The 12,437-nt window shown below is 40.1% G+C and overlaps 1 pseudogene; it reads left to right on the top strand.

The window, feature by feature from the left end:
* The window catches only part of LOC149119198 (coiled-coil domain-containing protein 126 pseudogene), a 47,835-nt pseudogene that overhangs the window by 18,440 nt on the left and 16,958 nt on the right, over positions 1–12,437 (top strand).

The raw sequence follows: 12,437 nt of genomic DNA, 5'->3' as shown, positions 1-12,437 counted from the left end.
GACAGTCCACTTAATCTAGAGTCATAGTATAACAAGAAAAAGCACCAGAGTGAAGAAACCAAATATCTCCAATATGCCAAATAGCAAATGCAAAAACCGAGGTAATAAAAACAAGGAACTCACCATGATGCCCCCAAATGAAAAAGACACCCCAATTCAAGATTATGAAGATGATGAGTTAGAAGAAATGCAAGAAGCAGATCTCAAAAACTGGATAAGAACATTAAGAAGTTCTCAAAAACAAATTCTTGAACTACAGAAATCCTTAATGGAGAAGATAGAAAATCTCTCTTGTGAAAATGAAATATTAAGGAGGAATCAAAATGAAACAAAACAACTAGTACAACAGGAAACTGTGATAGTGACGAGAAATCATAATGAAGTGAAGAATTCAATAGATCAAATGAAAAACACAATAGAGAGCCTTACAAACAGAATGGGTGAAGCAGAAGAGAGAATATCGGACTTAGAAGACAGAGAACAGGAAAGGATACAGTCAGACCAAAGAAAAGAAGAGGAAATTAGAAATCTAAAACATATTGTTGGGAATCTACAGGATACTATTAAAAAAACCAACATTCAGTTTCTAGGAGTTTCTGAAAGCATGGAGAGGGAGAAAGGATTAGAAGGCCTTTTTAGTGAGATACTAGCAGAAAATTTCCCAGGTTTGGAGAAGGACAGAGACATCCTAGTACAGGAAGCTCACAGAACCCCTAATAAACATGACCAAAAGAGATCCTCACCATGACACGTTGAAATTAAACTCTCCACAGTGAAACATAAAGAAAAGATCCTAAAATGTGCAAGAGAGAAACGTCAGATTACTCTCAGAGGATCTCCAATCAGACTCACAGCAGACTTCTCATCAGAAACCCTACAAGCTAGGAGGGAATGGCGAGATATAGCCCAACTGATAAAGGGTTAATAACCAGAATCTACAAAGAGATCAAGAAACTCCACAACAATAAAACAAACAACCCACTTAAGAGATGGCCAAGAACCTCAACAGACATTTTTCAAAAGAGGAAATCCAAATGGCCAACAGACACATGAAAAAATGTTCAAGGTCACTAGCAATCATGGAAATGCAAATCAAAACCACAATGAGGTTTCTCCTCACGCCGGTTAGAATGGCTCACATACAGAAATCTACCAACAACAGGAGGTACCTTTCTCTGAAGGGAGGAGAGAACCTCCACTTTGACTATGACCTTGTCTAAACAAGATAAGAGTCAGAGAACTCAAGGGGCTTCCATAGCCTTGGAAACTCATGACTGGTGCATAGGGAGATTACTGATGCCATAAACAGGAGTGTCAATTGGTAAAGTCAACAACAGGAGTCACTGTGCACTTACTCCTCATGTAGGTACTCTGTCCTTAATGTGCTGTGCATTGAGATTTAATGCTATAACGAGTACTGAAACAGTATATTTCATTTTGTGTTTCTATGGGGGTGCAAACTGTTGAAATCTTTATTTAATGCATACTAAACTGATCCTCTGTTAAAAAAAAAAAAAAGAAATTATCAACTCCCAACTTGACTCTCACTGGGATTAAACATGACAATAGGTCTGATCTGATTTCATCATCATTTAAAAAATCATCTATTATTTTTCACTTTATGTTTCTGTGTGGGAGCAAACTGTTGAAATCCTTACCTAATGTATGCTAAACTGATCTTCTGTATATAAAGAGAATCGAAAATGAATCTTGATGTGAATGGAAGGGGAGAGGGAATGGGAAAGGGGAGGGTTGAGGGTGGGAGGGACGTTATGAGGGGGAAGCCATTGTAACACATGAGTCGTACTTTGGAAATTTATATTCATTAAATAAAAGTTAAAAAATAAAAATAAAAAAGATGTAGGAAAGGAAAGGAGAGACAGGTGAGGAATGGACTATAGGAAAGAAGAGGAAGAAAATACAAAAAAAAGAATGAAAGGAATGGAAAGGAAGACATAAAGCAATGAAATGTAAATTATAAAGGAAGAAAAGGGAAGGATAGGAGGGGAAAGGGAAACAGTAGAGAGTAAACAGAGAAAATTAAAGGGAAGGGAAAGGATGGGGAGGGTAAGGGAAAGAGGGAGAGTGAGGAGGAGGAGGAAGAATGGAGGAGGAATGACTTGCATTTATTTTCTGCTGAAAACTTTTAGCTTTCATTGCCTTTTCCACCCACTTTGACCACCTCTCACTGGTTGCTTTTCCAGGATATTGCATTGAGCAAAAATGCATTGAACAACCAGAATCAAGATCACTGAGCTAGCCAGCGCCATGGCTCACTAGGCTAATCCTCCGCCTTGAGGCGCCGGCACACCGGGTTCTAGTCCCGGTCGGGGCGCGGATTCTGTCCCGGTTGCCCCTCTTCCAGGCCAGCTCTCTGCTGTGGCCAGGGAGTGCAGTGGAGGATGGCCCAAGTACTTGGGCCCTGCACCCCATGGGAGACCAGGAGAAGTACCTGGCTCCTGCCATCTGATCAGCGCGGTGCACCAAAGGAAGGAAGACCTTTCTCTCTGTCTCTCTCTCACTGTCCACTCTGCCTGTCAAAAAAAAAAAATCACTAAGCTAAATCCCCAACAACAATGTGTGTTTTGTGGAGGGCACTCCAACATTTCCCCATTAAATATGATGCTAGCCTTCTCTTGTCATAAATTGCCTTGTCTTGAGGAATGTTCATTCTATACCCAAATGCTTAAGGTTTTCATCATAACCAGTGTTGTATTTTATTAAATGCTTTCTCTGCATCTATTAAAATAATAATTTTTTTTGTTCTTCAGTTATGGATGTGGTGTATCACATCGGTTGATTTGTGAATGTTGAGCCACCATTGCATACCAGCGCTAAATCCCACTTGGTCTAAGTAGATAGTGTTTTTGATGCGTTGTTGGATTCTATGGCCAGAATTCTGTTGAAGATTTTTGCTTCTGCTCATTAGGGGAATTTGACTGTAGTTCTCCTTCTCTGTTGCATCTTTTGTGGATTTAGGAATAAAGGTGATGGTAGCTTCATAAAAAGAATTTGGGAGGATTCCCTGTCTTTCAATTGTTTAGAATTACTTGAGAAAAATTGGAGTTAGTTCTTCTGGGTAGAATACAGCAATTATGCCGCATGGTCCTGGGTTTTTTCTGTGTTGATAGGGTCTTGATTACTGATTTGATTTAAGTTCTAGTAATGTGTCTGCTTAGGTATCCTATGTCTTCCTGGCTCAATTTAGCTAAGTAGCATATGTCCAGGAATCTATACATTTCTTCTAGCTTTTCCAGTTTTTTTGGCATAGAGTTCTATGTAATAATTTCTGATGATTCTTTTCATTTCTGTGGGGTGTATTATATTCTTTTTCTCTTTAATTTGTTAATTTGGGTCTTCTCCATTTTTGGGTTAGCTGGGCCAATAGTGTGTCCGTTTTGTTTATTTTTTTTAAAAAACAGCTCTTTCTTTTTGCTGATTTTTTGTATTACATTATAAGGTTCAATTTTGTTGATTTCCCTCTAATTTTAAATATTTCTTTTCTGCTACTGGTTTTGGGTTTTGTTTGCTGATGTTTTTCTAGATCCTAGCTATGCATTGATAGCTCATTTTTTTAGTGCCTCTCCAATTTCTTGATCGAGGCACCAATTGCTATAAATTTTTTTTTACACTGCTTTTGCTGTATCCCTTAAATTTTTTTTAAAGATTTACTTATTTATTTGAAAGTCAGTTACACAGAGAGAAGGAGAGGCAGAGTGAGAGGGAAGAGAGAGAGGTCTTCCATCTGCTGGTTCACTCCACAACTGACCACACCAGCTGGAGCTGCACTGATCCAAAGCAAGGAGCCAGGAGCTTCCTCCTGATCTTCCGATGCAGGTGCAGGGGCCCAAGGACTTGGACCATCTTCTACTGCTTTTCCAGACCATAGCAGAGTGCTGGATCAGAAATAGAGCAGCTAGCTGGGTATAAAGCTGACACCCATATGGGATTCCAGCACTGCAGGTGGCAGCTTTACCCACTATGCCACAGCACTGGCCCTAATTTAAGTTATGATACATTGTGTTGTTATCTTCACTTGTTTCCAGAAAGTTTTTTATTTCTCTTTTGATTGCTTCAGTGACCCATTTTTCATTTATGAGTATGTTTTTCAGTCTCCATATTTTTGCATATGTTCTGGATATTCCTGAATTGTTGATTATCAATTTCAATCCATTGTCATCAGAGAAGATACTTGTATGATTCTGGTTTTTTGTATTTGCTTAGACTTGCTTTATGGCCTAGCATGTGGTCAATCATAGAGAAGGTTCATTGTACTGCTGAGAATGTGTAATCTGCAGTTGTAGGATGAAAAGTTCGCTAAATATCTGTAATGTCCATTTGGTCTATAGTGTTGATTAAATCTGCAGTTTCCTAGCTGATTTTCTTTCTTTTCGATCTGTCCATATCTGAAAGTGAGGTATTGAGATCTCTCATTTGCTATTATTATATTTTTGCCTATGTCTTCCTTTAAGTCCATTAATGTTTCTTATAAATATGCATGTGCCCTATACTTTGATGTATATACATTTATAATAGTAACATATTCCTATTAAATTGATCCCTTAATCATTGCATGATTCTCTTTTTTGTACTTTTTTACTGTTTTTGTATTATAGTCTATATTATCTGATATTAGGATGGCCACACCAGCTCTTTTTTTAGTTTCTATTAGCATGGATTATTTTTCACCCTTTGACTTTAACTCAGAATTTCACTGTCGCTAAGACGTGTTTCTGGTAGGCAGCCAATAGCTCAGTTTTCTTTTTTAATCCATTAAGCCAGCCTGTACCTTTTAACTGGATATTTGAGGCCATTTATATACAGGATGACTATTGATAAGAAACTACTTTGCCATGCCATCTTTCCTTTAGTATTCTTTTTTGTTCCTTTGGATTTTCTTTGAACTTTTGCTAGAATTTTTTCTGCCTTCACCTTCTTATGTATTGATGACTATGTTTCTGTGTTTCTGTGTCTAGCACACTCTTAAGCATCTGTTTTAAGGTCAGATGTGTGGTAAAATATTCTTTCAATTTCTGTTTTATATTGAAGGTCCTTATTCACTTTCATTGATAAATGAGAGCTTTGTAGAATATAGTATTTGGAGTTGAGAACTTGTTTCTCTTAACACTTGAAATTTATCTCAGCATTTCTCCTAGCCTGTAGAGTTTTTAATGAGAAGTTCCCTGTGAGTCCAATTGGAATTCAAAAAGTAATTTGACATATCTCTCATGCACATTGTGGAATATTTTCCTTATGTTTCACTGTGGAGAGCTTTAGTACAATGTGTCATGGTGAAGATCTTTTGTGGTCATGTGCATTGGGAGTTCTATGTTCTTCCTGTATGTAGATGTCCTTTTCTTTCTCCAAATTAGGAAAGTTTTCTGGTATTATTTCACTGAACGGGCCTTCTAATGTGTTCTCTCTTTCCACACCTGCAGGGACTTTAAGACGTCTATGTTGGGTCAATTGATGGTATACTGTAGAACTCCAACAGTATTTTTTAGGATTCTGACTTGTTGGTTTTTGTCTGACTGTAAAGTTTCTAGAGATTTGTTGTCTAGCTTGAATATTCTCTCTTCTATCTCACCAACTTTTGTTAACATGTTCCACAGCATTTTTCATTTGATCTATTGAATTCTTTATTTCTAGTTTTCCATTTTGATTTATCTTTAAAAACTCAATTTCCCTGGAAAATTTTCATTCATATCATGTATAGTTTTTTTTTTTTAGTTCATGAATTGGCTTCTGCTTATTTCAGAGTAACTTGATGATTCATTTTTAAATTCCATTTCTGACATTTCCTCAATATTTTCATCTTCTGCTTTTCATATTGTAATGTTTTGCTATTCCTTTGGGGGGCTTATTGTGACTTCCTTATTCTTGTTTCTTGAATGTTTTTTCTTTATTTTTGGCATTTATTCTGTTGGCTTTTGTCTATGATCTGCATCTCTGTGACTTAGTGGGATATCTACATTTCTTTTTTTTTTCTTCAATTATCTTGATATACCGAAGATCAATTTAGTATGCATTAAGTAGAGATTTCATCAGCTTGTACCACACAGAATATAAAGTGTAAAATACTGTTTGAGTACTAGTTATAGAGTTAATTCACATTGGACAACACATTAAGGACAGAGATCCCAAATGAGGAGTAAGTACAGAGTGACTCCTATTGTTGATTTAACAAATTGACACTCTTGTTTATGGAGTCAGAAATCTCCCTAGGCTCTTGTCATGAGTTGCCAAGGCTATGGAAGCCCCCTGAGTTCACTGACTTCGATCTTATTTAGACAAGGTCATAGTCAAAATGGAAGTTCTCTCCTCCCTTCAGAGACAGGTACCTCCTCCTTTGATGGCCCGTTCTTACTACTGGGATCTCACTAGCAGAGATCTTTCATTTAGGTCCTTTTTTTTCCAGAGTGTCTTGGCTTTCCATGCCTAAAATACTCTCATGGGCTCTTCAGCCAGAGTGCTGTTTAGGACATCTGCCATTCTATGAGTCTGCTGTGTATCCCGCTTCCCATGTTGGATCATTCTCTCCCTTTTTTATTCTATCAGTTAGTATTCGCAGACACTAGCCTTGTTTGTGTGATCCCTTTGACTCTTAGACCTATCATTATGATCAATTGTGAACTGAAATTGATCACCTGGACTAGTGAGATGGCACTGGTACATGCAATCTTGAAGGGATTGTATTGTGAACACTGAGGGGTGTGTCCTGGGAGTGGCCAGCATATTCTGTTCAGTATTCCAGGGTGTGGCAAATATCCAGGGTAAGACTGCTGTTGGGCATGGTAGCTCTCCTCAAAGCTGATGGATGCCCCAGTATTATTCTCCAGTGTGCTTAGTACTCATCTACTGTGCTTAATGAACTGAACATTTGATCTATTCAGTCTTTCCTCTGTTATCAGTTGTCATAGGTAACTGAGGAGCTCAGAGAATGTAAAAAGGTGCTCCTTGGTTGCCTAGGATCTAGCCACATTCTGTCTCCTTGTATGCAGTCGCTGTTTTCTCAGACGCAGCTCCTAGGGCTAGCTAGTCCTGTTAATAAAGAAGTGCAGGTGGCCGGCGCCGCGGCTCACTAAGCTAATCCTCCACCTTGTGGTGCCGGCACACCGGGTTCTTCTAGTCCCGGTCGGGGCACAGGATTCTGTCCTGGTTTCCCCTCTTCCAGGCCAGCTCTCTGCTGTGGCCAGGGAGTGCAGTGGATGATGGCCCAGGTCCTTGGGCCCTGGACCCCATGGGAGACCAGGAAAAGCACCTGGCTCCTGCCATCGGATCAGCGTGGTGTGCTGGCCTCAGCGTGCAGGCCGCAGCAGCCATTGGAGGGTGAACCAACGGCAAAAGGAAGACCTTTCTCTCTGTCTCTCTCTCTCACTGTCCACTCTGCCTGTCAAAAAAATAAAAAAGTGCAGGTATTCTCAGAGCCACTGTTTTTGTGTGGTCCGTCCGTCCGACCAGCTTGGTGTCTGAGTGTGGAGGTTTCCTTTGGTTTGGTCTATGGTTCGTAGATGTTTAAAGTGCTTGCCCACTGCAGCCCTGTTCAATTCATAGGAGAATCCCATTGTTGGCTCTTCTTCTCTCCTCCCATTGTCAGCCAACTGGCATTGACTGGCTCAGTGCTACTGGCATGGAAGGAGAAGGAATTCTGTATTTTTGTCTCTCATTGATAGGGTGCAATGCAACCCCTGTTATCTATTGTTGGGTGTGTAAGGGGGGTGGGTGGTGGCAGCTACCTTCCTGAGTCTAAAGGGGGCAAAAATGGCATGAATCCCTGGCCCTCCCTGTTGCAGGTGTTGCTGAAGTCTGGAGTGAGATGGAAAGGGATGTGGGAGAGTGATGAGCAGTCTCCTTTACCCACTTGTGCTGTCTTACAGGTTTTCATGTGAAACTTTAAAAGCAGTTCACCAAGCTTTCACTCCAGCTGTATCAGCAGCACTATGGACCCATGGAATCCCCTCTCATCTGGTTTTCAGGGCTGATGTCTTTCTCTCTGAAATCCAAGCTTCCATTGTTTTCTGCTCTTTATTTGCTCCCTCAGTGTGACTCTGGAGCATTTCTACTTTTCATGCTGGTCTCATGCTGGGGTTCCCCCAGAGCTCTATCTGACAGGCACATTTCTTACCCTTTACAAGTATTAATTTGTCCCAGCATAAGTCAGACCATCCTGTTGCTATTCTGCCAACTTGGAACCCCCGGCTTGAATTCTGTTTAATAGATGGTGCTGGGAAAACTGCAAAACTAGTATCATTTTCTTATCATTCACAAAGCTCCATTCTTAGCAGTGAAGACCTTTATTAACTTTATCCTTACCAGGTTAGATCTTCTCAGTTCCCAATATTTGTACTTTAGCTTGCAACTCCTTTGTAAATTTTATCTCATTAAATCAAGGAAACAGCATAAATGTCTGTTTCCTCAACATGGTCAGCATCTTGATGCTCCCTTTTGGTCTGGGAGTTCATACATTATCTCAGACAGAACTCCTAGTTATAAGGGTTAAAATTCATTTATCATCCCTATAACTAAAATTATTCAGTTAGACTTTAGCTGAGATGTTTTTCCAGGAACTTCAAACCCTAGTCAAAGAAATAAATACCCATTCTTCCCTTAGACCTACAGAGACTCAAGCCTCTCCTTCACCTTTTTAAAGAAGCCAGGCTAGTCCCTATTACTGATCAATCAAAGGAAGGTCAGACACACTGTAGACTAACCAGAGGCCCATAAATGAGATGATTATGTACTACTCATTCTCTAACTTTGAATTCCAAGGTTCACTGCTTTTATTCCCTTGGCTAATCTAGGAATTAGGCAAGAATGCCTCACTCTTAGAAACAATAAAAACAACTGAAAGCATCTGGTGGATGGATTTAAGTTGGAACAATTTAAATGTATGAATAAAATTTAAAAAGATTATTTTGTTTGAAAGGCAGAGTTATAAAGACAGAGAGAAGGAAAGAGAGTCAGAGAGGTCTTCTGTCCAATGATTCACTCCCCAGTGGCCACAACAGCTGAAGCTATAAGAAGGCAGGAGATTCTTCTGGGTCTCCTATGTAGGCACAAGTGTCCAAGCACTTGGGCTATTTTCCTATGCTTTCTAAGGCTCAGCCAGGGAGCTGGATTGTAAGTGGAGTGGCCAAGAATTAAATCAGCACCCATATGAGATGCCAGCATTGCAAGTAGTGGTTTAACAGAGTCTGCCACAATGCTTACCCAAAAGTTTCTGTTTAAATTGAGGTATCTGGCCAGCGCTACAGCTCCCTTGGCTAATCCTCCTCCTGCAGCACCAAAACCCCAGGTTCTAGACCCGGTTGGGGTATTGGATTCTGTCCCAGTTGCTCCTCTTCCAGTCTAGCTCTCTGCTATGGCCCAGGAGGGCAGTGAAGGATGGCCCAAGTGCTTGGGCCCTGCACCTGCATGGGAGACCAGGAGGAAGCACCTGGCTCCTGGCTTTGGATCGGCACAGCTCGCCGGCTTTAGTGGACATTTGGGGGTGAAGCAACAGAAAAGGAAGACCTCTCTCTCTCTCTGTCTAACTCTGCCTGCCAAAAAACAAACAAACAAACAAACAAACAGAGGTATCTGACCAGGTTTAAAGGTGGTGGAATAGGGAAGGAAGCTAGTGCTCTAGGATGGGAGAAAATAGCTTAAAAAAAGTGGAGAGTGTCATTCTCAAGGGAGTTGAGGAAAAAACTACAGTGAAAATTCTATGGAAGAGGGATCTGTGGATCTCTGTGTAGGGTGCAGACACACAGCATAAGCATGGACACAACACAGGACCACAGCAGCCAAGAGCAGAAGAGAACACCAACTTTGGAATGTGAGGTGAGATCAGATGGCAGCAGTACATGCCACTGGTGATATAGCTGTAGGGAGAGCTTGCAAGAGTCCTGCTTGGAGCCCTATTGAAGACTGGATATCTGCTAACAGGGAGGAAAAAAAGGGTCATGCTTCTACATTCCTATCCCCCTAAAATAGCACCTAAAACCACTCTGAGATAAGAGTGTGTGCCATTTTGAACATATGTAATAGCTGTTCCAGCTCTTATGCACATAGCCAGCAACTGGCCAAGACAAGACAGGGGACATCTTTTCTGTAGCATCAACCATGACTTGGGTCCATGCACTTGGCAAACGCAGCAAAAAAGCTGCACTCTAAAATGAGAAGGGGCCACAACTCATGGCTCTTGTGAATGCATATGATCCAGGGATTTTATAAGAGAGAAAAATCTGAATTCTTCCACTTACTTAGAGTCTGGCTTGGAAGATTGACAGGGGCCTGGGCACTCATGTAGGACTGTAAGATGTCTCTAGCATCTCAACATATCGCAGGTTCTGTTGCTCAAACCTACTAGGCACAGAACCTACAGGCAGCTGGCTCAGAAATTGTCTCTGCCTCTCTGTGGAAGCAGCAGGCAACTGGAGCAGAGCTGATCTATCCCACGATTGTGGGAGCCTTGTGTGTACAGAATGTGGGAACTCTGCATGAGAGGTACAGAGGGTAGCCAGGTATCTGGACAATCACTGTGAACAGCTCCATGTTCTCAGAGCTACCTGGTCACCAGAGGTCATTGGGTCATTGTAATGGTATCCATGCTCATGCTGAGGACTGCACAGATCCTGTGTGTGGTTCTTACCATGGCAACTTCTGTGGACTAACACTGAGACAAAGATCACCTTGGAAGAGAGGGAGCTGAAGAAATGATTATGCCAACAAGTTGAGTAAATCCTCCCTTCTGACATGGAGCATTCACCAGAACTCCCCTGCAACACCCAGCACACTTCAGAGTATTCACTGAAAGAGCATCGTTCAAAATAAAAGCCATCAGAGAAAAAAGGAAGCATCTCCATAATGCCTAAAATAAATTCATAAATTCAAGAAACAAGATCTAGTAAGACAATATAATGTCCCCAAAGGAACATTACAACACTTCAATTTTACAGTGTGAATATGAAGAGGTTGATGATATACCACAACTCAAAAGATAATTGTAAACTTACTCAGAAGCCATGAGAAGTCCACTGGCAAGGGCAGACACCTTCTCAGCTTTAGTTTCTTCATCTGAAATGTGAGGGGACTGGGTGAGATTGCTTCTCAGGTTCTTCTAGCACAGAAATAGATCACTGAAGATACTTTAATTGTACCACATTTGCATACTTTGCCCTTCTAATGCTACAAAACTTTGAAAGATGAGCCCTTGCTGCTTGAGAGGAGGGATTAACTTCACTTTAAACTATCAGGTGCATCTCTACAACTGCTGCGGATGACTCCCCAGGCCTTGTGGTGCTTATGGCTTCATTCTTAAGTTTTGCAGAGTTAACAGAGTGGAGACAACCTTGATGATGAAGAATATACATCAGAGGAATTTTATCCTTTTTTTTTTTTTCCTGTTTCATGTCTTCAGTTTCCATTTTTCAATCAATTCTGCTTCATGGTAAGTATCTTTTACAATCTTAAGGAAAAGTATGTCCCAGAAATTAAATTTACTTTTACTTATATTTGGACTCATTTGGGGATTGATGTAACTGCACTATACTTTTCAACAACAAAGTCATGAAATTATGTGAATAAATACTAGACCTGATAAAAAGACACATTAAAGCTCTGGCAGAGGAAAATAAGATTGTAGTGGAGGTCGAGAATGGTGCTTCCATGTCAGGATATGCGGGATCTGAAAATAATAATTCCTGGTCATTTGGTAATGCTGGAGTACAAAGCTGATTATATTGTTGTGGACAGCTCAGCAATCAACACTACAAATGGTGCTGGTAGCATTTAGTGCCAGTAACCACCAACAAAAGGATAAATGCATCAGGTAGGTTAGCACTTGAAGATTCCCATGTGCTGCTCCATTCACCATGGGTGGTATCCTGCCACAGAAAAGCTTTGTAATCACTGGTTAGCACAGAGTAACACTTGACAATTTAAAGCTCTATGCATTTATAAGGAATAGGCTGGATTCATGGAACTCTTAATTCTCTATATAAAGTTTTCAGTATTGTTAGTTTGCTTTCAGGTAAGTCTCTTCAGTGCTATATTATATCCTTAAAGGGAACTTGACATCATGGTTGATGTAGGAAGCAGATAGGTGATCTTTGTATACATCTCTTGTTTTTGAGATCAATTTGAGAAAAAAAGACATGGATTCATTTCTGTAAAATATTTATTTAAGTATTTAACATGTTTTTCAGACCAGTTGAGAATATGGTTATTAAGTATTCTGTCATTTATTCTTATAGATGTAACTGTTAGACTGAGGTTATTAGAACATGTGCTTACTTCTAGTACTGTATTTTGTTACGTAGATTATGAGCATAAAAAAGAAATATGTTGAAAATGTTTTGAAATCATGAGCCAAAGAATGTCTTCATTTGTGCTATCCTTCAAAATAATGAAAGTTATTTAATGTATATTTTTAAATGTTACATTTGTGAGAGTAT

The sequence above is a fragment of the Oryctolagus cuniculus genome, chromosome Y (assembly GCF_051225735.1).
Source record: "Oryctolagus cuniculus isolate XC-2025 breed Fujian yellow rabbit chromosome Y, ASM5122573v1, whole genome shotgun sequence".
NCBI classification, from domain to species: domain Eukaryota; kingdom Metazoa; phylum Chordata; class Mammalia; order Lagomorpha; family Leporidae; genus Oryctolagus; species Oryctolagus cuniculus.
This window is presented reverse-complemented; position numbering and strand designations above follow the sequence as displayed.